General features: G+C 40.0%; 1 long non-coding RNA gene across 4 annotated transcripts in view; it reads right to left on the bottom strand.

Annotated features, from left to right (window-relative positions):
* Nucleotides 1-4,976: 4,976 nt before the first annotated feature.
* The window catches only part of LOC122095059, a 34,043-nt gene continuing 11,747 nt past the window's right edge, over nt 4,977-27,272 (bottom strand). For 2 of the 4 annotated variants that reach the window (XR_006145008.1, XR_006145009.1), the window contains 2 exons: nt 20,872-20,946; nt 5,981-6,115 (listed from right to left, as the gene is read on the bottom strand). This is a non-coding gene — a long non-coding RNA (uncharacterized LOC122095059). Of the gene's footprint in view, nt 5,002-5,980; nt 6,116-15,728; nt 15,881-20,871; nt 20,947-27,272 lie in introns of those variants that run through there. The other 2 variants (XR_006145012.1, XR_006145011.1) reach the window with 2 other exon arrangements.

Genomic DNA, 27,272 nt, shown 5'->3' with positions numbered 1-27,272 from the left:
TGAACCCTGATCATCTCTTCCCCTGCCTGATTTGTGACGGTTCCTGCATTGGCCTCAATAAAATGTAAATAAAGGCTGCTGAGAGCTTTAGTATGCATCATATAAGGACACAGGCCTGGAATCTGGGAAGAGAAAAATGATGAGGTTGAAATGAACAGAATGATGCAGTACGCGCAATGAGTATATCTGAAAAATAAATCAGTAAATAAAAGCAGAAGCATTGCATACAGCCTGTTTGCACTCAGGGAGGTAGTATACACATGTAAGTAGGATATTAATACATAAACTTGGCCTTTGCTTTTTGAAATTTTTTTGGTGGCCATCCCATGGCTTAAACTCAGGGTGTGATACTTTCCTCAGCTATTTTGCTCAAGGCTGAGGCTCTACCACTGCCACAGCTCCATTGCCAGCCATCAGGTCGTTCACTGAACAAAAGCGCCTCCCAGGCTTTCCTGACTGATCTGGCCTGTATCTCTTATTTGGCCTTCTCTTTCAAAGCTGGAGCTCTACCCTCTAGGCCACTGCTCCACTTCTGGTTTTCTGGTGGTTTATTGGAGACAAGAGTCTCACAGACTTTCCTGGTAGGGCTGGCTTTCAATCATGATCTCCTGAGGAGGCTTCAAGTGGTTTTCCTCAGGGATTCACCTAGGAGCCACTCCACACAAATCTTTCATCTAAATCTCGAGAGGTACTAGAAAAAAACGGAAACAGGAAGATGCTTCTAGTGTGTTCTAGATACTTAAGTTTGGAGACACAAAACACTCATAATTATTAGATCACTTTCTAGGCAAAAGGAGCAATGCAGACAGTATGAGGATTGTTCCAGCTTTCGGTCCTCATACCCTGAGACAGTAAATTAAGTGCATCTCAATGCTAAGTGACAGAACTGGTATGTCTAGTGGACATTTTCTCATGAATCTTGTGACACTCAATTCTCACTTTTGGTTTCAAACCTGTGACCAGAAGGGATCATGAGTAGAGAAAATCCTTTTCAGAGAACGTAGCTATAAAGAACATTGGGTAGTTGACTTATAAGTCCAAACCATTGGAATGACCCTATTAAGAAGTCAGATTGTCCAGATTATAAAACAAAGAAGAAAAGAAAGAAGGTGAGAGTGTCTGCTGACTGTAATCCGTGCTCCTCAGGAGGCTAAGATGTAGAGATTCTGAGTTCGAATCCAGCCAGCATAAGAAAGTCCATGGCACTGTTATTTCAAAGAGATCACAGAAAAATCCAGAAGTGGGATTGTGACTCCACCTTAATGCACTACCCTTGAGCAAAAGGAGCTCAGAGACAAGGCCTAGGCTCATAGTTCAACCCTTGGACCTGTCCCCTCAAAAAGAACCTGCACACCTCCATGTCTTTGTGTATGTATAGATACATTCCTATAAGTGAAGCTCCTGAGTAGCTATGATAAATGGCACCCAAGGTAGGAAATTTGTATTCAATACAATGAGTTCATAACACAGAGATTGCTTTTATGACATTACATGTTCCAGGTCTCCCCTCATTGCTCCCAGTGTAGCCTGAGGGTTTCTCTGCATCCCAGGCCAGCTGGGAGAAGTCTCTTTCATTGCCTGGACAGGCACACAAAAGGCCTCACTCCTGTAGAGCTGTGTATCAAACAGCTCCATCTGGGCCAATTAGTGAGGAGGAGTGTGGGCGGGCTCTGAAGGTCAGGAGAAAAAGTCCTCTTTGTACAACAAGCTATCTCTCTACCCAGTGCTGTTTTTTGACAGGAAGCCTTCATTTGTGCCAACTCCCATGGCAGGCCAGGTTCTGTGCACTCATCTTGTCTTTGTGAGACTATATTCCAGGGCTCATATACAGTGCTCAATATAATTCAGGAGTATTTCTGGCAGACAACTAGGGCACTGAACCTAATGAAATGTTCCACGGAGGGCAATGATGGGTTTATGATGCCTTTTCTAGTTTTCTGGAAGCTTTGGAAATCCAAGCACATGTTGTATATCACAAAGCTTCCAGTCATCTATGGCTGGTGAAACTCATCTGATTTTGAAACCTTTGACCTCTCCTAGTTGGGCTCTGGATGACTAGGTTTTGGGGTTGAACACAGGGCCTGGGTGCTGGCAATGAGCTCAGAACAGAAGTCTAGTGCTTTACCATTTTGTGTCACAGCTTCACTTCTGCTTTCTCTGTGTGTGTGTGTGTGTGTGTGTGTGTGTGTGTGTGTGTGTGTTTGTGTGTGCATATTCTAGTCCTGGCGCTTGAACTCAGGACATGAGCACTGTACCTAGTTTCTCGTCTACAAGGATTGCCCTCTCCTACTTGAACCACAGAGGCACTTTAGGCTTTTTCCTAGTGATGTGGTCCTGAGAAATCATATATGCAAAGCACTCTACCCCTAAGGCACATTCCCAGCCCTCTACTTCAGTTTGTTAGTGTGTATATATATTTTTTTATTATTGTCGGTTGGAGGAGTGGAAAGCTGGGCCTGGGGGCTGTCTCTGAGCTCTTCAGCTCAAATCTTGTTGCTCTACCACTTGAGCCACAGAGCCACTCCTGGTTTTCTTGTGGTTCATTGGAGCTAAGTGTCTCAAGGGCTTTCCTACCCAGGCTAGCGTTGAGCCATGATCCTCAGATCTCATCCTCCTGAGTAGGTAGGATGATCAGCATGAGCCATAAGCACCCAGCTATCACTTCATGTTTCTTAGTGGTGAATTGGATATAATAGTCTCATGGAACCTTTTGTGTCTGAGATAGTTTGGAACCCAGATCCTCAGATCTCAGCTTCCTGAGAAGGCAGGATGACAGACCTGTGCTATAGAACCCTAGGCCGTGACACTCTGTTGCAAGAGGTTCCTTGGCTCCACGTGGTGAAGTGCTATCCATGAGCCCAAGAGGTAAGTGTCAGTGCTTAGGCCCTGAGTTCAAGGTTCATGACTGAGAAAAACAAAACAAAACAAAACAATTGTCTGCAGGAAACAACTCACTAGTCTTCAGTAAAACATAATTTTGCCCCTCCCATGGGGACATATCTGAGTGTCAATATTCTTGTCTGCATAATCATCTCAGTTGTGGAGTTCTTACAAGGACAAGATGAAAGAATACACCCTTTGATGGACAAAACATATAACACTCTTTTTTATTCTGTCGTGAGGCTTGAATTTTTGGCCTGAGCTCTGTCCCTCAGCTCTTCAGCTCAAGGCTAGTGTTCTACCATTTGAGTTACAGCACCACTTCTGGTTTTCTTGTGGTTTATTGGAGATAAGGTTTTCACCGACTTTCCTGCCCGGGCTGGCTTTGAACTGCGATCCTCAGATCTCAGCCTCCTGAGTAGCTAGGATGACATGCATGAGCCACCGGTGCCTGCCTCCACATAACCCTCTTTACAGGGTTCAGCAAAGAGCATCTTGTGAAAGACTCATCATCCAGCACCCAATGCAGGACTCAACACACTGAACTCGGTGAAGGACTCAGCACATATCCTGTGCAGGATTCAGCACACAGCACCCTGTGAGGGACTCAGAACCCCAGAAAGGACTCATCACATAGCTGTATCCCACAAGCTGTCATTAGTATTAGAGTGCTTTCATCAGCATCACCATTCTTTCAGAAACACATCACAAACTGCACAAAGTTCACATCTAATCATTTAGAGGGGTATTTTTTGGCGGGGGAGTCACCCACAGGGATTGCACTAAAATGTTGGGGGTAATATCCTAAGATCTTTTGCTCAAGGCTAGAGCTCTACCATTTTGAGCCACAGCTCAGATTTTCACAGACATCCTGCCAGGGCTGGGTTTTAAACCCACCAGTGTCAGGTCTCAGCCCCCATGTATCTTGGATGACAGGGGTGAACAAGCCAGCAGAATCTGGTTCCATGGTGCTTGGTTGCAGTGGTATACATCTGGCTATTCAGATTAGATTGCAGTTGTCAGCATCAGACACCCAGCTTGCTCTGTGATGAGGTATTTGAAGTCCTATTCTTATAGAGTTGCAGTCACAACATTCAATCTTTTTTGGTGCCCGTCCTGGGTCTTGAGTAAGACTCTAGACACAGTCCCTAAGATTTTATGCTCAAAGCTAGTGCTCGACTGCTTGAGCGACAGCACAACTTCCGGATTTTTATGTGCATGTGGTAGTGAGGAATCGAATCCAGGGCTTTGTATGTGCTAGCCATCACTATAGCACTGAGCCACAGGAGTGATGTGTATAAACAGATAAATGTGTAGATCGGCATATATATATGTCTACATATATATGTAGATGTATAAATATATATATATGTATAAAACAAGAGAAAGATAAGTGTATATTATTAAATTACATAAATTATATTATTGCCAATTATTGAAAAATTATTCCTTCCATTTTTAAGTATCATGGTTGAATACATAATAAAGTATTAATTGAAAATTAGTCAATGTAGTGTAGTTGTTGTGTATAATTTTATAGTATACTCATACACTAACTACTAATTTAATTGTTATTTTTATAACATTTGTATGGATGTATTTTGGAATGCGTTTCTTAGAATCGCCCGCCAATCATTAGTGGCAGTCCCAGGATTTGACCTCCAGGCTTAAGTTGAGGTTTCGGCTATGGCTATCATAATAGCCAGCCAAACATCAGCATGTAAGATCATGTACACATTCTGGGCCTTGTCATTTAGACCCAGGATGGTCACAATGCAAAGCAAAAAAATGTAAAACCACCTTCTTGAACTTCTCTGTTTTATCCTTCTCCTTTTTATTTTTTGCTAACGCCGAGATTTGAACTTGGGTCCTAGGATCCCAAGCTCAGCTGTGGCAGAGATGCCAAGACCTGAGTTCAAGCCCCATGTTTGGCCAAAAAACATAATAAAATAAAGCCCTGGATGGAATTTTTTTGGAATTTTTTGGAATTTTTCTGTCTGGCATGGGATTTGAACTCAGGGTCTGGGTAACTCTGTGGCATTGTGGGTGAAGGGGAAGCTCTCGGTCCTTGAAGACAAGAAATTCAGACCAGTTCCCAGGCTCTGAATTGACGCCACAGCACTGGAAAAAATAATATTCATATATGATCACTATTTACATACATGGGTTTAGTAAGTATGACATTTATTACCCTTATTTATTTATTATTATTACACATATAACATTTCATTTATTACATCCTATCACGAGTATATATTTGCATATGGATTATACATCATACTGAGACCCAGGATTTTTTTTTCAGGAAAAAAATGTGTCAAAAGTGGTTTCTTCCTACATGAATAAATTTTTGGCGATGCTGGGATTTCAACTCACGGCCTATAATGGCTAATCCATAAATGGGGTCACAGTCTTAGCACACCAGCCTCTGGCAATCTGAGCTGCCAGGAAGTTCTAAGGACCTATGATCAAGCCACAGTAGTGCACTATATATATATTGATAGATGTGTAGAAGGCTATGTATATATATATATATACATATACACACACATACACACACACATATATATATATACAGAGAGAGAATGTGAGGATATCATTAAATTATATAAATATAGTCACCCATTATTAGTTATTAAATTATGTCTCCATTTAATGAAGTATCATGGTTGAATACTTATAAAAATTTTAATAAAAATTAGTCAATATCCTTCCATTAGGGGAATCATACCATGGTGCTAGAATGGAAGATATAAATCCAATAATTTTTGTGTGGCATTATAAAATAGAATCACGAATTAACTGCAAAATTAATTGTTATTACACATTCCATTAACATTCACATAAATAGGAACTAGTCTTTTAGGATCTCTCTCCATTTGTGGGTGGCAGTCTTGGCATTCGAACTCCAGGGTTAGGTAGTTTACTTCCAATGAAAACCATTGGAATAATACTGTGAAGGTTTCAGATGGTCACAATGAAAAAAAGAACAACAAGAAGAAAAGAAAGCCAGCTGTCAGTGGTTCCTGCCTGTAATACTAGCTCCTCAGGAGGCTGAGATGTATAGAATGCCAATTTGAATTCAGCAAAGGCAGGAAAGTCCACGACATTCTTATTTCTAAGAGATCACAGGAAAATATCCCCATGGGTTGGTTCTGTGGCTCAAGGGCAGAGGACTACTCTTGTGCAAGAGGAGATCAGACATAGGGCCTGGGCTCATATTTCAACCTCGGACCTGCCAAAGAAAAAAAAAGAAGGCAATAACTCCATGTCTCTGAGTATGGATGGATGATGTATGGATGTCACAAAGGATTTACAATATAATCATCAGTGTGATGTCACATTGTCATTATGACATCAGCTCATTGTGACATCACAAATATGTAATGATATCACACCACTATGATATCACATTGTCATTGTGACATCATATATACATTATGAATGCCAATTATTTGATTTCATTATATTTCAAATGTGGCATGTGGGTTCATATAAAAAACACATTTTGACTTCATAATCATGGTGACATCACAATCCCTTTGTGACATAACATTGCCACTGTGATATCTCTAAACATCTGTGCCAACTCAAACATGTCCTGTCCTCATGTTTTGTGACATGTTGCCACTGTGTTAGGCTCATTGAGAGCTCAATCTATTTTTGACATATTATTTCAGGTATGACATGAAATATTAGCAATATACTGTGACATCATGAACATTGTGACATCACACTACTAGATTTAATGACCATTGTGTCACATTGTCACATCACGAATCTGTTCTGACTTCATCACATTTGTGCCAACAAATGCTTTGGAATCGTCACAAGCCCGTTCTAAATTTATATACTCATTGTGAGTTAATGACAATTGAGGTCTGGAATGCCATTGTCACATCACCAATCTACTGCGACATCACAAAACTAGTTTGAACTCATCTCTATTATGGCATCATCAAATAATTGTGATATAACAACACTATTATGACATTATAATTTGACATCATATTGCAATTGTGATATTACATACTTTCACAAACCTATTATGATCTCATCACATATAAGAAAATTCATGGCCTTTGGGATATCAAGCTCCTTCTGTGAATTGTATCATTGTGAACTTCTAGCAATTCAAATGTGAAATAAGATGTCACATTACAAACTAGTTTGGACATCATTAACTCATTTATTACAAACTAGTTTGGACATCATTAACTCATTTTTATATCAATAATTATATCATTTTTATATCATTAACACTTGAACAAACGAAACCTGTTAGCAACTTTAGCACTTGTAACAAAAAACATGGCCTTTGCATCATCATACTTCATTTGTGTATGCTGTGACTTCAATCTCATATCCTCACCATAAATTAGTGGCAATTAAGATCTGACATGCCATTGTGACATCACAAACCCTTTGTGACGTCATTACCAATGTGAAATCCGACTGTTGTTATGACACCATCAGCTCATTGTGACATCACCAAGCTACAGTGACATCATAGCATTATGACATCACATTGCCATTTTGCTGTCATAGACACATTGTGAATGTATATCCTGTGATTTCATTCTTTTTCAAATGTGGCATATCAGTTGATATCAGAAACACATTGTGACCTCATAACCATTGTAACATTACAAACTCTGTGTGACGTCATAACCAGTGTGACATCAAAATGTTGTTATAACATCTTTAGCTTATGACATTATAGCATTTGCCATTATGACATTATGACATCATAGTCACATTATGAATGCCTAATCATTGTATTTGAAATGTGGGTTGATATCAGAAATTCATTGTGATATCATAACCATTGTCACATCAAAATCCCATTGTGACATCAATTTGGCAATGTGACATCACAATGTCAATGTAAAGCTACTAAGGCATCATGATATCACAATGGTCATGAACTCACAATGGGCTTCTGATATCAACTGACATGCCACATTAAAAATAGAATGAAAAACATAATAGGCAACCACAATGTGTGTATGACATCAGAATGACAATGTGATGTTACAATGCTATGATGTCATTGTAGTTTTACACGTCAAAATGAGCTGATGGTGTCATAATGCCAACATGATGTCACAATTATGATGAAGTCAGAAAGGATTTGTTATGTATCAATGGTATGTCTGTCAGTTGTCATTAGTTCCCCATAAGAATATGGATACAAAAAAGGTTCTCTGATGTCACAGAGGCCATGTGTGTTTTCAAAGGTGGTAAAAGGTCGTAATCTGAATGGCACAATGTGATTCATCATGTCACAATGGAAATGAGATGTCCCATTGTGTTTTTGATGTCACCGTGGTGGGATGAGATCACAACGGTTTTGTGATATCACAATTTGTTTGTAATATCAGAATGATATATCCAATTTCAATTACTTAGAATTCAATATGAGGATACCAGGAGATAGAAGAAGCTTCATAGTATGAGGTCATATTATGAGAAAACCGAATGGGACAGTGATTTCACAAACACAATGTAATGTCTCAATATCTTGTTATAATAATGTTTTGATGTCACAATTGGTGACACCATACTGATGAGGTGGTCGTAATAGATTGGAGATGTCCCAAGGGGTTCATGATGTCACAATGGCATATGGGATCTCAATTGTCATTAACTCACCATGAGTATATGAGTTTGGGAAGGGATTCTGATGTCACTAATGTATATGTAGTCAAAAAGCTGAAGAACTAAAAGATCTGAGATGTCACAAAGTGACACAATGGTTATGATGTCCAGCAGTGTGATATCATTATGTTACACTGGATTTTAGATATCTCATGTCGTATCTGAAATATGAGGTCGAACACAGACTTTCCACTCACAAAGGGCCTAAGACATCACAATAGCATGCCACAAAAGTTGTGAGGAAAGGAGAGGTATTTGATGTCACAGTGAGTTAGTGATATAACAAAGGCAATGTGCTGTGACAAAGAGATTTTGATGTCACAAAAGTTATGAGTTCACAGTGGTTTCCTGATATCAACCCACATGGCACATTTGAAATAGAATGAAATCAAAGAATAGGCATTCACAATGGGTCGATGACATCAAAATGACAAAGTGATGTTAAGACAGCAATGTTTGATAGGATAGGAACTCATTACCTTGCTCATGTAAATGTAATCCCTCTGTACACTGTACTTATAATAAAAAAGACACAGAAGAAAAAAAGAGAAAAATGGTATGGTGTTATTGGGGTTTGGTGATGTCACAATGAGATGATGGTGTTATGATGACAATGTGATTTCACAGTCATAATTATTGCAGAAAGTATTTGTGATGATACAATACTATGTGTGATCACAATTTTCATTAGTTCACTATGAGGATATGGCTACACAAAGGTCTGTGAAGCCACAGAGGTTATGTGTTTCTTTAAAGGTGCTAAGAGCTCACAATAGCTTTGTGATGTCACAATGTGATTGTGAAGGCAAAACAGCAATGTGATGTCACAATGGGGTTGTGATGTCACAGTGGTGATGAGGTCACAATGAGTTTGTGTTGTCAATATGAGTTTGTAATATCACCATGACATGTCCAATTTTAATTTCTATTAGTTCACAATGAGGATACAATTTCAAAGAAAGAATCTTAAGCTCCAAAGACCATGTGTTTTTAGTCATAACTTGTGTAATATGCAGCCATTAAGATATTTTAGTCCTTCAGTAGGCTTAGAATCTGTTTTCAAACTCATAATAATTCAGGTAGGACATATGATATCTATCAGAAATTAACTGACATCATGACCATTGTGACATCATATGGATAGATATTAAGACCATGGTGTCACATTGTGAACTCACAAATCTGTTAGGACTTCAACACATTTGTGCCAACACATGACATTGAAGATAACACGGTCCCTTTGTCAACTCATATCTTCATTGTGAATTAATGACATTTGAGATCCAGCATGCCATTGTGACATTTCCAACCAGTTGTGACACAAACAAGACCACACTAAAGCTACCAGCACGACTATATTTATTTCATGATTATTTACCATATCTAAGATATGGAACCAACCCAGATGCCCCTCAGTAGATGAATGGATCAAGAAAATGTGGCATATATATATATACACACATACATACAATGGAATTCTATGCCTCCATCAGAAAGAATGATATTGCCCCATTTGTTAGGAATTAGAAAGACTTAGAAAAAATTATATTCAGTGAAGTAATCCAGCCCCAAAGAAACATAGGTTCCAGGTTTCCCTTATTTGCAATCACTAGTATATGTCTGAGTCAAGCAGAAAAGGTCAGATAAGTTGATGTTACTGGAATGAACCCTAAGATAAGTATTCCAATTTTTTTTGTTTATTTTCCTTTCATGCAATTTTTTCTATCATATTTATAAGATGATTTCTATGTTGCTTTGTATGTCCCTCCCCCACAGTATAACCCATACTTTCACTGTATTTGATGTTGGTATAGTTTGTGGAGGGGAAGGGAAAAAAATAACAAATCATTTAACTAGGGATACAGGAGGACCCATTGCAACAATGAGATGTACAAGTCGTTTTGTCGAAAAACAAACTTAAAAACTTTGGTGGGGGGTGGGAGGAGGATTGAGTGGGGAGAGAGGAGGAGTATGGGAAGAGTTTGGAAGGGGAAACGAGGAGGCATTAATGCTTGATAAGATATGTACTCGTTATCTTGCCCATGTAATTGTAACTTTTCTGTACGGTATTCTCACAATAAAAAAAAACCACAAGACATTACAAACCCCCTCCCAAAAAAATTGTGACAGCACAAACCTATTATAGTAGAAACACATTATTATCTAATAGCCATTGTGGTAGCACAATACCTTTGTGATCCCACATTTCCATAGTGATATCACTAACCCACTGTGAAATTCCAATCCTCTCACACCCAATCCAGGTATGAAATGTGATACCCGAATCCAGTGTGACATTTAGATCATAGTGACATCACACTGATAGATGTTAAGAGCATTTTGTCACATTCTGACAACACACACCTGTTAGGACTTCATCACTTTTGTGACAACGCATGCCTTTGGAGATACCACAGTCCCTTTATGAGCTCATATACTCATTGTGAGTTAATGACAATTGAGATCACATGTGTCATTTTGATATCACCAACCCATTTTGACATCACACACCTCTTGTAAACATCACTAGTGTGGCATCACCAATTGTGATATGAAAACCTTATTAAGTTATCATATTGCAACATCACATTGCCATTATTATATCACTGTTCCATTGTGTTTTCTAAAACCTAGTATGTCTTCATAGCATTTTAGAAAATTCATGGTCTTTTATACTTCATTCTTCTTCTGTGAACTCATATCCTCATTGTGAAATAGTAGCAACTGAAATTGGACATGTGATTTTGAGGTATGACTTCACAAAACTATTTGATTTCATTACCAATTTGACATCCAAACCCATTGAGAACTTTCATTACCATTTGACATCACTATCACATTTTGACATCCCAAACCGATTAAGACCTCTTAGCACATTTGATAAAAACATAGGACCTTTGTGACATCACAGTCGCTTTGTGTAACTATAACCTCATTATGAACTTCCAATTGGTATCAGACATGCCATTGTAATATCACGAACCCTTTGTGGCATCACCAGTGTGACATAACATTTTCATTATGACAGCGTCAACTACTTTTGATATCACAAAAGTACAATGACAAGATAGCATTATGAGATCACATTGTCATTGTGAAGTTACAGATAGATTGTGAATGTTTATTTTTAATTGTTTTTTTTTCCGGTTGTGGGGCTTGAACTCTGGGCTTGGTTGCTGTTCCTGCTCTTCTGCTCTAGGTGAGCACTCTATCGCTTGAGCCACAGCACCACTTCTGGTTTTCTAGTTGTTTTTATTGGAGATGAGTCTTATGAACTTTCCTGCCTGAGCTGGCTTTGAACTGCGATCCTCAGATCTCAGCCTCCTGAGTAGCTAGGATTACAGGTGTGAGCCACCAGTGCAAAGCTATTTCATTCTATTGCAAATTTGACATATGTGTTGATATCAGAAACATAATGTGACATCATAACCATTGTAACATCATAAATCAGCAGTGACATCAAATTGTCATTATGACACCATCAACTCATTGTGACATCACCAAACAACAATGGCATCATAGCAGTATAAATCACAGTGACATTGTTACATCATAGACGTAACATTGTAAAGGCTTATTGTATGAATTCATTCTATTTCAGAAACCCATTTTGACAATATATAACCATTCTGATATCACAATACATTGTGACATCACATTGCCATTGTGATATCATTAATCTGCTGTGCCATCACAAACCAGTCCTGTACTTACAAGTTTTGTGCCATGCTGCCCTCGTTATATATTAGGTCCTTGTGAGCTCATAATCTGTTTTCAATCTCATATTTCTGGTATGACATGTGATATCAGAAATCCCCTGTGACATCATATTGCCAGATTTCATGAATATTGTGTCACATTGTGACATCACAAAACTGTTAGAACAGCATTACGTTTGTGACAACACATGCTTTTGGAGACATTACAGTCACTTTTTGAACTCATATATTCATTCCCAATTAATGACAATTGAGATCTGCCATGCCACTCTGACATCATGAACTCATTGTGACATCACAAATTTATTGTGCTCATCACGAGAATGGCATCAACAACTAATTGTGGTATTAAATCATTATTTTGACATTATATTGTGGTATTGCCGTCGTGACATCATTGTTCCATTGTGTTTTTACAAACCTACTATGGCGACATCACATCTTAGAAAATTCATGGTCTTTGAGATTTCAAGCTTTTTTCTGTGAACTCATGTACTTATGACCCCTAAAGCAAGGACACAAGCCATTGAGTCAAATTTAATATAATAAAACAATTTACAATAGAAAGAGGATTGTGATTACCTTATCCTGGACTGGATACCCAGGTCCAAGAGCATCCTTGACCAACAAACCTCAGAACTTCAATGGGCATCACCACCCTTTTTAATTGGTCTGCAAACCACCATCCAAAAAATTATGATCTCCAAAGCTCCAAACCTCAATGGGCAAGGCTTTTTACTTTTCCATTCCTCCCTCCTTCACTACAGAGCTGTCCTTCCTTCCTGGTCTTTCCCTTTATCCCTTCCACCACTTCCTTCTTCTCTTCCACTCTCCTCCACTCTCCACAGGCCTGCCCTACTCTGCCCCCGTGACCACTTGCCAACCTTCTGCTCTCCATCAACTTCCTCTCTTCTCAGATTTTTCTCTTTATTCCATCCTGGTAGCACCAATTTTTATTTCCCCTTCCAATGCTCTGAAAATGCAACCTATATATAGGTTTACCTCTCTTTACTCTAACGGGTCTTCTGCCTAACAGTTTTCAACAATCACTTCCCAAACTGCCCAATGCTCAATAACTCCTTGACAGCTCACCATGTGAGGCTTGACACTTCACCTTTGGCGGCATTCCCCACACTCTCCGGTGGGCCAGACCAAGAATTTACAATGATTATCAGCTCAGACAGATAATTCTGGCCCCACTGGTTATTACATTATCCTCATAGTGAATTAGAAGAAATTGAAATTGTATACGTCATTGTTATATTACAAACTTGATGAGACATCACTAAACCATTGTGACCTAATCACCGTGGTGACATCACAAACTCATTGGGATATCACACTGACATTGTGCTACCATGATCACATTGTGACATCCCAAACCTATTATGACCTCAGAAGCTTTGAAAGAAAGCATGGCCTTTGCGAAATCACAGGCCTTTTGGTATCCATACCCTTATTTTGAGCTAATGACAATTGAGATGAGACATGTCATTTTAACATCGCAAAACCTTTATGACATCATCACCAGTGTAATATCACATTGTCATTATGACAACATCAGCCCATCATGACATCATAAAACAATGACATCATAGCATTATTATATCACATGGTCATTGTGATGCCACAGACACATTGGAATGCCTATTCTGTGATTTCATTCTATTTCAAAAGTGCCAGGTTTGTTGATATCAGAAATACATTGTGACCACATAATGTTTATGACATCACAATACCTTGATGACACCATATTGCAATTATGATATCACTAACCCACTGTGACATCACAAACTTTCTTATTCTCATAAATTTTTGACATGCTTCCAGTGTGATCCCTTTGGCCTCTCTGAGTTCATAAATTGTTTAACTCATGATACTTCAGGTATGACATGTGATATCAGAAATCCACTGTGACATCATGACCACTGTGACACACTGCCAGATATCATGACCATTGAGTCACATTGTGACATCACAAACCTGTTAAGACTCATGACACTTGTGCCAACATATGCCTTTGGATACATCATTAACCCTCCTGAACTTATATATTCATTGTCAATTAGAGATCTGGCATAAGATTTTGACATCACCATCTCATTGGGAAATCACAAACCTATGTGACCTCATCACCTGTATGGCATCACCAACAATTTGTGACTTCAAAACAATACTATCCCATGTAATGGTAACATCACATTACCAATGGGATTTTCACCATTGCATTTTCACCAACCAATTATTTCCTCATAATATTTTACAAAATTTATGGCCTTTCTGACTTGTAGCTCCTTATGTGAACTAGTATCTTCATCGTGATCTAGTAGAATGAAATTGGACATGTAATGGTGATATTACAAATTCATTGTGACACCATTATCCAAGTGTGACCTTATCACCACTGTGACATCACAAACCCATTGTGACATCACATTGCCACAGTGATATCTCGGTCACCTTGTGACATCCCAAATCTGTTGTGACCTCTTAGCACTTTTGAAAAAGCACATGGTACTTGTGACATCACAGTCCCTTTGGGTAACCATATCCTCATTGTGAACAAAGGACAACTGACATCAGACATGCCATTGTAACATTACAAACACTTTGTCACATCATCTCCAGAGTGAGATCACATTGTTGTTATGATACCATCAAATCATTGTGACATCCCAAAATGACAATGACGTCATAGCATTATGACATCACATTTTCATTGTTAGGTCATAGAGACAATGTGATTGCCTATTCTGTGGTTTCATTATATCTCTAATGTGACATATAGGTTGATTTCAGAAACCCATTGTGACCACATCACCATTGTGATATTACAATCCCTTTGTGACCTCATATTGACATTGTGATATTATTAATGCAATGTAACATCACAAACCTCTCGTCCTCATAAATTTTGTAACAAGTGTCTACCTTGACCTGGGCTAGATGCCCACAGCTAAATGCAGCTTCAACCATGAACCCTCAGACCTCCAAAGAGCAGCCCAACCATTTGTTATCTGGCCTGTAAATAAGCAACCCCAAAAATAATGATCTCCAAAGCTCCAAACTTCAAAGGACAAGGTTTTTTTCTTTCTATTCATCCTCCTTCTCTACAGACCTGTCCTACCTTTCAGGTCTTTTCATTTTTTTCCTTTCACCATTCCCTTCTTTTCTTCAGGCTTCTCTACTCTTGACAGGCCTGCCCTGCCCTGTCCAGGTGGCCAGTTGCCATCCTTCACCTCTTGGTCTCCCTCAATTTCCTCCCCCAGGTTTTTACCCTCCTGCAGTCTCTTTACTTCTTTCCTTCCAGGCCTTTCCCTCTTTTCTCTCCCCTTCTGTTGCTCTGAACATGCAGCCTATGTATAGGCTGTACCCTTCCCCCACTGCACTATGTTTCCTGCATAACAGTTTTCAATCATCACTTCGCAAAAGTCCATGCCCAATCACTTCATGGCAGCTCACAATGTGGGGCTTGACAACCTATCTCCTTCAGCAGCATGTGCTGCTCCCTTCAGCTGCATGCACCCGCCTCTCCTGTGGTCCAGACCAGGAGGCCATGATGACTATCTGTTCCCATGGATGATAGGGTCACTGCTGGTTATTAAGTGTATCATGGTGATCTAGGAGAAATTGAAATTGGACAAATTTGTGATATTACAAACTCATGATATAACTAACCCATTGTGACCTCACCAACACTGTGACATCACAAACACATTGTAACATCACATTGCTGTTTTTGACACCAGGATCACATTGTGACATCCCAAACCTATTATGACCTCTTATAACCTTTGAAAAAAATACATAGTTTTGTGACATCACAGTCCCTTTGTGTACCCAAATCCCCACCATGAAATATTGACAATTGAGAATCAAACATGACATTTTAACATCAAAAAGTTTGTGAGATCATCACAATTGTGACATCACATTGTAGTTTTGACACCATCTGCTCATTCTGAAATCACAAAAGTAAAATAATATGATAGAATTATAACTTCACATTGTCATTGTGACATCATAGACACATTATGAATGCCTTTTCTGTGATTTCATTGCATTTCAAATGTGGCCTGTAGGTTGATATCATAAACAAATCTTGAAATCATAACCTTTGTGACATCACAACCACTTTGTACATCACATTGTCATTGTGATATCACTAACCTACCATGACATCACAAACCTATCCTGTCATCATAAATGTTGTGACATGCTGCAATTTTTTTAGCCTTTTTGTCCTCATGATCTGTTGTGGACCTCATTAGATTTCACATATGACGTTTGATATCACAAATTCCCAGTGACATCATGACCATGGTAACATCACACTGCCAGATGTCATAACCATTGCGTCAAATTCTGACATCACAAACCTTTTTGGATTTCAATATATTTGTGACAACACATACTTTTGGAAAAACTACAGTCCTTCTGTGAACTCAGATATTCATTGTAAGTTAAAGACAATTGAGAAACATTATGTCATTTTGACATGCCCCACACATTGTGACATCACCAATCTTTTGTGACCTCATCATCAATGTGGCATCATCAATTGTGACACCAAAATAATATTTTGACATGATGCAGTGAGTTGACATTGCCATGGTGATATTAATGTCCCATTGTGTATTCACAAACCTAATATGGCCTCATAACATTTTTAAAAATTCCTGTCCATTAGGACTTCAAGCTCCTTCTGTGAACTTGTATGCACATTGTGAAAAAGCAATTGAAATTGGACATGTGTTTAAGATATTACAAAATCATCATGACATCAAAAACCTATTGTGAACTCATCACAACTGTGTATCATGAAGCTATCATGGCCCCTAAGTACTTTTGAAAACACACATGACATTTGTGACATTTCAGTCCCTTTGTATACCCATATCCTCATTGTGAACACATGACAATTGTATTCATATATGCCATTGTAACATCACAAACCTTTGTTACCCCATCATCAGAGTGACACCATTATCTCCTTGCAACATCACCAATTTACAATGACCTCATAGCATTATGACATTATATTATCATTGTGATGTCATAGTTACCTTGTAAATGTCTATTCTATTTCATTCTCTTTCAAATGATGTGGCCTGTGGGTTGATATCAGAAAACCATTGTGATCTCATAAATGTATGGCATCACAATCACTTTGTGTTATCACAGTGCCATGGTGGTATCACTAACACACTGACATCACAAACTTGACCTGTCCTCATAAGTCTTGTGATGTTCTGCAATTGTGATGTCTTAGGCCCTTTATGAGTTCGTAATCTATTTTCAACCTTATAATATTTCAGTTACGATATGTGATATCAGAAATCCACTGTGACATCATGATCATTGTGACAACATACTGACAGATATCATAAATATTGTGTCACACTGTGACATCACAATCCTCCTAGGGCTTCATCACATTTGTGACAACACATGCCTTTGGAGATAGCACAGTCTGTTTTGGAACTCATATTCTCTGTGATTTCATGATAAATGAGATCCTTTATGCCATTTGGATATCACCAACCAACTGTGACATCATAGACCTACTCTGACCCCTTACCTGTAGGTCATCATCAATTAATTGTGACATCAATACCTTTTGTGATGCCACAATATGACACTATGATCATTACATCTGTCAGTGTGATGTCACAATGGTCATGATGTCACAGTGGATTTCTGGTATCTAATGTCATACATGAAATATGAGGTTGAAAACAAATTATGAGGGCAAAAAGTCTGATATCACAATGTCAGCATGTCACAAATGTTAGGAGGAGAGGAGAAGTTTGTGCTGTCACATTGTGCTAGTGACATCACAATGGCACTGTGATGGCACAAAGTGATTATGATGTCAAAATGGTTATTTAGGCACAAAAATGCGTTTCTGATAGCAACTCTCATGCCACATATTAAATACAATGAAATCACAGAATAGGAATTCACAATGTGTCTATGATGTCAAAATGAGAATTGTTGTCATAATATGATTATGTCATTGAGTTTGATTATGTCACAATGAGGTGATGCGCTTATAATGAAAATGTGATGTCATACTGTTGAGAATGTCACAAACACTTTTTGATGTTATAATGGCATGTCTGCTTTCCATTGTCATTAGTTAACAACAAGGATATGGGTACACAAAGGGACTGATGTTGAAAAGGGCATGTGATTTTTCAAAGAAGGTAAGAGATCATAATAGGTTTGAGATGTCACAAGGGAATCATGTTGTCACAATGACAATGTTGTCACCATGGGTTTGTGATGTCGTGGTGGTGATGATGTCAACATGTGTTTGTGATGTCACAACGAATTTGTAATATCACAATCAAATTTCCAATTTCAATTGCTACTAGTTCACAAGGAGGATACTGTAATAATCAGCAGGGCCCCGATAATCTACAGGCTTAGATAACCAGTGTGGCCCCATCTCCTGGCCAGCTGGAGAGGATGAAGTATGCCACCAAAGACGGTGGGGCATTCTGTGGGAGGGGCTGGGGCATTAATCATCACGTGCTGAGCTGTGGAGAAGTAATTTGACTGTGGGCAGTTTGGGATTTGACAGTTGAAAACTGTTAGGCAGTTGGAGTGAAGAAGGGGTACAGACGTTATATAGGCTTCTGGTTCAGAGCAATAGAAGGAGAGAGAAAAGGGGAAAAGTCCTGTAAGGAAGGAAGTGGTTTGATAGCAGAAGGAGAAAGACCTGGGAGGAGAAGAAGTTGAGGGAGGGCAGGAGGTAAAGGATGGCAACTGACGACCCATTCAAAGCAGTTCATGCCTGTGGAGAGTGAAGAGGCCTGAAGAGAAGAAGGAACTGGTAGAAGGGAGAAAGGGAAAGACCTCAAAGGAAGTATAGTTCTGTAGTGGAAAGACAAAAGAAAGGGTAAAAAAGGCTGGCCCTTTGATGTTTGGAGTTTTGGATTTCATAATTTTGGGGGTTGGTGGTTAGGAGAACATTTATGATATTAAATGTGTCTCTATGGATTCTCTTGAACTATAGAGGTCTTAATTTTTGGAGACCCCCATCGAGATAATCCATTTGGATGGCATCAGGCCTTGGCCTCAGGGAAAAATCCCCATAGGTGAGAGTGTCAGCACTCAGGGTTGAGAGTCTACCTCAAGTGTTTGTCTCCGGAGGAGAATCATGGACAAAAAGTCATTTAAGGTCCTCTAGGGGTGTGTGGGCAAGCTTGCCAGCCTGATTGGGGCTCCCCTCTGGAGGTCATCTGTTGCTTCCTTGGGAAGCCATCTGGGAACTCCTTGAGAGGTCATGCAGGGCTTCTTTGGGAAGCCATCTGGAACCTCCTTGAGAGGTCATGTAGCCCTTCCTTGGGAAGACATCTGGAACCTCATCAAGAGTACATCTGCAACTTCCTTGAGAAGCCATCTGAGACCTACCCTGGAGGTCATCTGGAGCCTTCTCCTGGGGCCATCTTGCACTTTCTCCAGAGGTCATTTGGGGCTTCCTCAGGAGGTCAGCTGTGACCTCTATAAAAGTAGTGATTGGGAAATAAGGGAAACCATGGACCTAAGTTTCTTTGGGCCTGGCTTATTTCACTTAATATAATTTTTTCCAAGTCTTTCCATTTCCTAACAAATGGGGCAAAGTCATTCTTTTTGGTGGAGGCATAGAATTCCATTGTGTATATATACTACATTTTCTTGATCCATTCATCTACTGAGGGGCATCTGGGTTGGGGCTTCCTTAAGAGGCAATCTAGGACCACCTCCTGAGGTCATCTGGAGCTTCTTTTGGAGGTCATCTCAGGTTACCTTGATAAGAAATATATGGCTGTCTTCGGACATCATCTGGAACTTCCTTGAGAAGTCATATAGGATGTCATCTGTGGCTTTCTCAAGAGGGTTATCTTGAACCTTCTCTGGAGTTCATATGTGGCCTCCTTGAGTGGCCATCTGTGAGCTACTGGTGAGGTAATCTCAGCCTCATTGAGAGGACATCTGGGACCTCCTTTGGAAGTCATCTGAACTTCCTTGGGAAGCCATTTGGAACATCCATGAGAGGTCATCTAGGGCTTCCTAAGGAGGACATATGTGACATCCTCCAGAGGTCATCCGCGACCTCCTCAAGAGGCAATCTGGAATGTCCTCTCTGTCATCTGGGACATCCTATAGAGGTCAACATTGAGAGGTTTGGGGCATGTGGGTTAAGTGTCTGTGGCTATTGTTCTGTCTGTGCATGCTGATAGTTCTGTGTCCTGTATGACCCTCTGTTTACTCCTTTTCTCAGGATGGGAGAACAAGGCCTAAATTTGTCATAGCCAAAAAATATTCTCCCCCAGGGTTACAGAATCCCTCAGAGGAAGATGCACTGATGTACTCTTTCTCCTATTCTTTGCCATCAGCACCTCTAATGTTAAGTCCTCCCATGCGAAAATTGGTTACTTGTACCATCCTGAGGTGGTACAGTATGGTATGTTACCCTTATTACCCTTGAGACGGGAACATGGAGGAGATGGTGGGCAGGTCCCCTTTTTAATATATGGTCCCTTTACAACTAGTGACCTGTATTACTGGAAACAGCAAAATCCATCCTTTTCAGAAAAAAACAACAACCAGGGCTCATTACCTCATTAGAGACAGTAATTTTCACACACACGCACAACTGGGATGAGTGCCAGCAAACTTTACAGATGATTTTCACCTGGTAGAAAAGGGAGTGAATACTGCTCAGTAACTTGAATGTGGTCCCTGGACCGGACAGTAGCTCCACTATTGAACCAGACCATTTGGATCAAGTCTTTCCCCAGATTTATCCAAGCTGAGACTAACAGCAATTGAGGTATGGAGGTGCTTACCAATTATTGCCAGGTTTGGTTAGCAGTGATACCGCAGAGGCTGGAAAGCCAGAAAGGTGAGTGAGATGGGAGAGTTCCCCAGTGAGTACCCTAATGCTTTTCTGAAACTTCTCCCAGAAGCCTATAGGACCTATAGGCCTATAGATCTTGAAGCCTTGGAGAATCAAAGAGCCCTAAATATGGCTTTTGTTAGTCAGCCCCATATCTTAGAAGAAAGCTTCAAAAGTTATAAAGTTTTGAGGGAAAGGTGTATTTTGAGTTGGAAGTGGTTGCCCAGTGGGTGTTTGACAACAGAGGTACCCTGGAAAAAAAAAAAGAGTAAGAAGGGAGTTTGAGTTTTGGTAGGAGCACCAGAATAGGGATCAAGAAACCCTTGGCAAAGACAGTACAATTCATTTGCAAATGGCAGTAGGGAACCTCTAGGACTAGATCAGAGTGCTTATTGCAAGAAAAATGGACATTGGAAAAAGGAATGTCCAAGGGGGAGAAAGATTGAAAATGACAGGTTATGTAATCCCATTAACACCTGGAAAATGTGATTATATCTCTGGAGAAACATGCAAAGGAGCTTGAGGCTCTGAATTCCAACTGTGTTCAATTTAAAAACAGCCCTATAATATTAAGAAGAAATGTGGCAAAGAAAAAATTCACACACTTCTATCTCAAAACACAGTTTATAAAATACTGAATCTCCAATATGTGCTAAACAAAACCCACTAAGAGGTTAAAAGCAAATAGAAGAGTACACTGGAGAAACCAGAGAATTATTGACGTGAAGAAAAGCTTTGAAGATATAAATTACGAACTTGTGAGAGTCAAAAATGAGAAGAAAATCCTCAAAAGGAACCTAGAAAACAGTCAGAATTAAATGAAATTCAAGTACATTAGCCTGGGTGAGCATGAGGCAAGTTAGGGGACCACAGGTCAGAGGCCAACAGAAGCACAAGACAGCAATGCTACCATCCTTGCTAACCACAAGTGAGGCCAAGAAGAGATCCTGATGCTTCATTAAGAAATAGTGGACATGTTCAACCACTTTGGAAAGCAGTATGGAGGTTCCTCAAAAGACTCCACATAGAGCTCCCCAATGACCCAGCAATCCCACTTTTGGGCATTTACCCAAATGATCACAAACAAGGCCACACTAAAGCTACCAGCACAACTATGTTTATTGCAGCATTATTTACCATAGCTAAGACATGGAACCAACCCAGATGCCCCTCAGTAGATGAATGGATCAAGAAGATGTGGTATATATACACAATGGAATTCTATGCCTCCATCAGAAAGAATGACATTGCCCCATTTGTTAGGAAATGGAAAGGCTTGGAAAAAATTATATTAAGTGAAGTAAGCCAGGCCCAAAGAAACATAGGTCCCATGGTTTCCCTTATTTGCAATATCTAGTATAGGTATGAGTCAAGCGGAAAAAGTCAGATAATGTGATGTTAGGAAAACGAAACCTCAAGTATGTATTTTAATGTTTTTGTTTCTTTCATGCATGTGTTTCTAATGCATTTATAAGATTATTTCATTGTTGCTTTGTATGTCCCTCCCCCACAGTGTAACCCCCGCTTTCACTATATTTGATGTCAGTATAACATGTGGAGGAGATGGGGACAAACAAGTCTTTTAAGGATTCAGGTGGACCTGTTGCAACAATGAGAAGTACAAAATGTCATGTCAAAATCAGCATTACAATGTCGGTGGGGGGGTATGATTGGGTGGGAGGGAGGGGGGAGGCTGGGAAGGGAGGTGAAGGGTAAACAAAGGAGGAGGCTGCAATGCTTGGTAAGAAATGTATGCATTATCCTGCCCATGTAATTGTAACCCCTCTGTACAGTATGTTCTCAAATAAAATAAAATAAAATTTAAAAAAAAAAAAAAAAAAGAAATAGTGGACATAATAAAAGAGCTGGACCTGATATAAGAATGTATTAGGCTGAAGTACATGTTGATTATAAGCTTTGAAGAGTGTCACCAGATATTCAAAACAACAGAGAAAGAAGATAAGAATAGATATAGAGAAAGACGAGGAAGTGCTATGTCATAGAAGATGAGGCCAAGAAAAGTGAACAGGAAATATCAGGCTCAAGAAAGAGATTGTTACTCTTCAGTAAGAGTTAAAGGACCACATGGTCTGATAAAGAATGCCGGGGAAAGGAAAAGAGCATTGGGAAGAAAAACAGAAGCGCTAAACAAACAGTTGAAAGATCTGTCACAAAAATACGGTGAAGTGGAAAACTAGAAAGAGAAACTACTAGAGTAAAAAGCCAAAAAGACTGCTGAGATCTTCACCATAAATGTAATGCAGAAATATCATGTCCCAATGGAACAGGTGGAGGTGGGAAAATTTACCTCTCAATAGCACCTTTGTGAACTTAAGGAAGGAGCTGAAGAGCAAGCAAAGGGGTTGTGAGAAGGAACAGCAGTTGGCCAGTCAAAGGAACTCTCATGTGACCCTGCCAAAACATTTGCAGGTTAAGGAGCACATTGAGAAGGAGAGTGGGATCATGAAAGCAAGTTTGAGAGAAAAGGAGGAGAATAAAATGGAAGAAGTATCCAAGGTTCAGAGTACTATACAGGAGTTAAAGAAACTAGAGACCCTAAGATACAGAGAAACATCTGAGCTGGTTAGGTAGCTTGGGAGACCACTCTAAAACCAACGGGGTCTCTAGAGCTACTAGTTGTTAACATTAAAGGAAGAAGCAAAAACAGTGGTAATAAGTGTGCAAATTTTGAAACTAAACTTGGGAAAAATGCATAAGGCTTAAGCTGTCAGTTTATATGTATATATTTGCACCAAGGTAAATTGCCCGAGGCTACTGCCTAAGACTGTTCTGAAAACCAGTAGGGCCTCAGCCTACCAATCCTTTGTAATGTGTGTAGGTAATTTCCAACAGGTAAAAGCTGAAAAGCTGGAACATATGGAAAGAATTCATATGTGAGGAACCTCAGATGGTGAATTGGGCAAGTGGACTTCATAGAGGTAAAGCCTGGAAAGTATGGGTATTGGTATCTATTATAATAGTGGACACTTTTTCAGGCTGAGCTGAGGCATGTAATAATTCCTTGATTTGACTTACCCTTAGGTGTGGGGTCTGAAGTTGGCACTGCATTCATGGCCTAAGTTCTCAATTATTAACTAATGCCCTAGGAATAAATTGGAAGTTACAATCCATATATAGACCTCAGAGTTCAAGGCACTAGAAAGAATGAGTATGACCTTAAAGAAACTTTAACTAAATTAAATACAGAGACTGGCCATGGCTACGTAAGTCTCCTTCACTTTGCTCTTCTTCAAGCAAGATGTAGCCATTATGTTAAAGAATTTAATCCCTTTGAAATACTTTAGGATAGACCACCCACTTTGTTCCCTAATCTTGTGAAGGCTATATTAACAGAAATGTCTAACTACAAATTGCTGGCTTTACAACATATTCTTTTATGTACCTATCCTTTGGTAACCAAGGCCCACTTGCCGCCTAAGAAAAATTCCACCTGACAAGGAGGGGCCAAGATGGCAATGGAACAGCAGGGAAACACCACAGCTCTCTCCAACCAAAAACAGTGTTTGGCTTTCAATGCTCTGTTTCACCAAGTGACACCCTCCCACCCCCCAAAAAAATGCAATTGCTCAGAGAGATATAGGAAGTGATAAAAGAAAAGGGAAAAACCTACACAGACAGTAAAGTGGGAAGACCCTTCCCCCACCCCTTGTTGGTGATGGGGCTCTGTGCTGAGCAGCTTAAGTTGTGGGGATTCGTGCCAGGCTGCTTAAGTATCCTGGCTCTGGACCCTCCAAAGACCACACACAGGCAAGCATCCCAAGGCTCCCAGAAGACTCCCAAGGTACAGTGCCAACCCAGAGAATACAAACAGAAATCTCAAATGCAGAGCCGGCATGAAGACTTCCCTCAGTGGCCCTGGCACGGCGCCTCTGCCTGGTTGGTGCAAGCAGCCCAATCCAGTCTGGAACAGCAGCAGCTTTCAGCAGTGGTGAATGACCCTAGACTCACACTGTGGTACTTCTGTCCTGCTGGTGTAAACAGCCTAGCCTAACCTGGAGCAGCAGCAGCAGCAACTGGCAGTGGCAGCAAACCACCAAGACTCCGGGCACGATGCCTCTTGGCACTAGCCCACAGGAACAGCCCAGACGAGCCCAGGGCGGCAGCGGTGGCTAAGGTGACTACAGCTGCAGTGAACAACTCCAGACCCCTGGTGGTTTGTGCCTCTCCATACTGACCCACATAAGCAGCCCAGCCAAGCCAGAGGCAGAGCAGTGTCTAACACCTGACTCGTGGTGGAGTGTCTGGCTTGCATATGTGGCCCAGCTGATCCTGGGGCAGTGGCAGCAGCTCAAGCAGTGCATCAGTTGTGGCAGCAGCAGTGGCATCGACAGCGGCTGTGAACAACTACAGACGTACAGTGGGGTGCAGCATCTCTCCATACTGGCTTGCATAAGCTGCTCAGCCCAGCCCATGCTGGCAAAGGTGGTGAACAGCCACAGAATTGAGGCAGGGTGTGGTGCTGAACTACCCAAGAAAATCCTCATGAACATTCTTGCCTGGGATGGCTTTAAAACTGAATACTCAGATGTGAGCCTCCTGAGTAGCTAGAATTACAGGCATTCCCACCAGCAGGGTCTTATTCTTGCAAACTCCCTAACTTTTTCTCAAATAGATCATTTGTTAGTTCATACAAGGAATTTAAGCAAATACAAGAGGATCGACATAGTACCCTGTATTCTATCTGACCATACTGGAATCAAACTGGTTCTCAATAACAAGGCATAAAGTAGATAAAACTTAAACATATGGAAATTAAACAACGTTCTTGGAACAATACATGGGTTACAGAATAAATTAAAGAAAAAATTAAAAAGTTCCTACAATTCAATGAAAATGAAAATACATCAGAAAGGGACCCAGTGAAAGGAGTCCTGAGGGGCAAATTTATTGCTCTCAGCATGCATATCAAGATCAATAGAAAGCCTACGGATTGGGAGAAGAACTTCACTAGCCATACAACGGACAAGGGTCTCACATTTAAAATATACTTGGAACTCAGAAAATCAAATCCCCCAATAACAAATCCTCAAAGAAACAACTGCCCAATAAATAAGTGAGCTAAAGACTTAAACAGAAACTTCTCTGAAGAAGAAAGATGGATGGCCAATAGACACATGAAGAAATGCTCAACCTCCCTAGCCATAAAAGAAATGCAAATCAAAACAACATTGAGATACCACCTCACCCCAGTTAGAATGGCTAAAATCAAGAACTATAATAATAACAGATGCTGGAGGGGATGTGGACAGAAGGAAACCTTACTTCATTGTTGGTGGGAGTGTAAACTTGTTCAACCAGTTTAGAAGGTAGTATGGAGGTTCCTCAAAAGACTCCACATAGAGCTCCCCTATGCCCCAGCAATCCCAATTCTGGGTGTTTACCCAAATGATCACAAACAAGACCACACTAAAGCTACCAGCACGAGTATGATTATTGCAGCATTATTTACCATAGCTAAGATATGGAACCAACCCAGATGCCCCTCAGTAGATGAATGGATCAAGAAAATATGGTATATATACACAATGGAAGTCTATGCTCCATCAGAAAGAATGACATTGCTCCATTTGTTAGGAAATGGAAACACTTGGAAAAAATTATGTTACGTGAATTAAGCCAGGCCCAAAGAAACATAGGTCCCATGGTTTCCCTTATTTGCAATATCTAGTATATGTCTGAGTCAAGCAGAAAAGGTCAGATAAGGTGATGTTAGGGAAATGAACCCTAAGATATGTATTCAAATGTTTTTTTTTTCTTTCATGCGATTGTTTCTAACACATTTATAAGAATATTTCTTTGTTGCTTTGTATGTCCCTTCCCCACAGTATAACCCCTGCTTTTACTGTATTTGATGTCGGTATAATTTGTGGAGGGGAAGGGGAAAAACAAATTATTTAAGTAAGGATACAGGTGGACCCATTGCAACAATGAGATATACAAGTTGTTATGTCGAAAACTAACTTTACAACTTTGGTGGGGGAAGAGGGGGAGCAGGGGGGATTGGGTGGGGGTTCAGGGGGAGGATGGTAAGGGATGTGAAGGGGAAACAAAGGAGGAGGCTACAATGCTTGATAAGAAATGTACTCATCATCTTGCCCATG

The sequence above is a fragment of the Dipodomys spectabilis genome, unplaced genomic scaffold (assembly GCF_019054845.1).
Source record: "Dipodomys spectabilis isolate Male_0828 unplaced genomic scaffold, ASM1905484v1 ptg000333l, whole genome shotgun sequence".
NCBI lineage: Eukaryota > Metazoa > Chordata > Mammalia > Rodentia > Heteromyidae > Dipodomys > Dipodomys spectabilis.
Note: the sequence above shows the minus strand (reverse complement) of the source record. Positions and strands in the feature narration are given on the sequence as shown.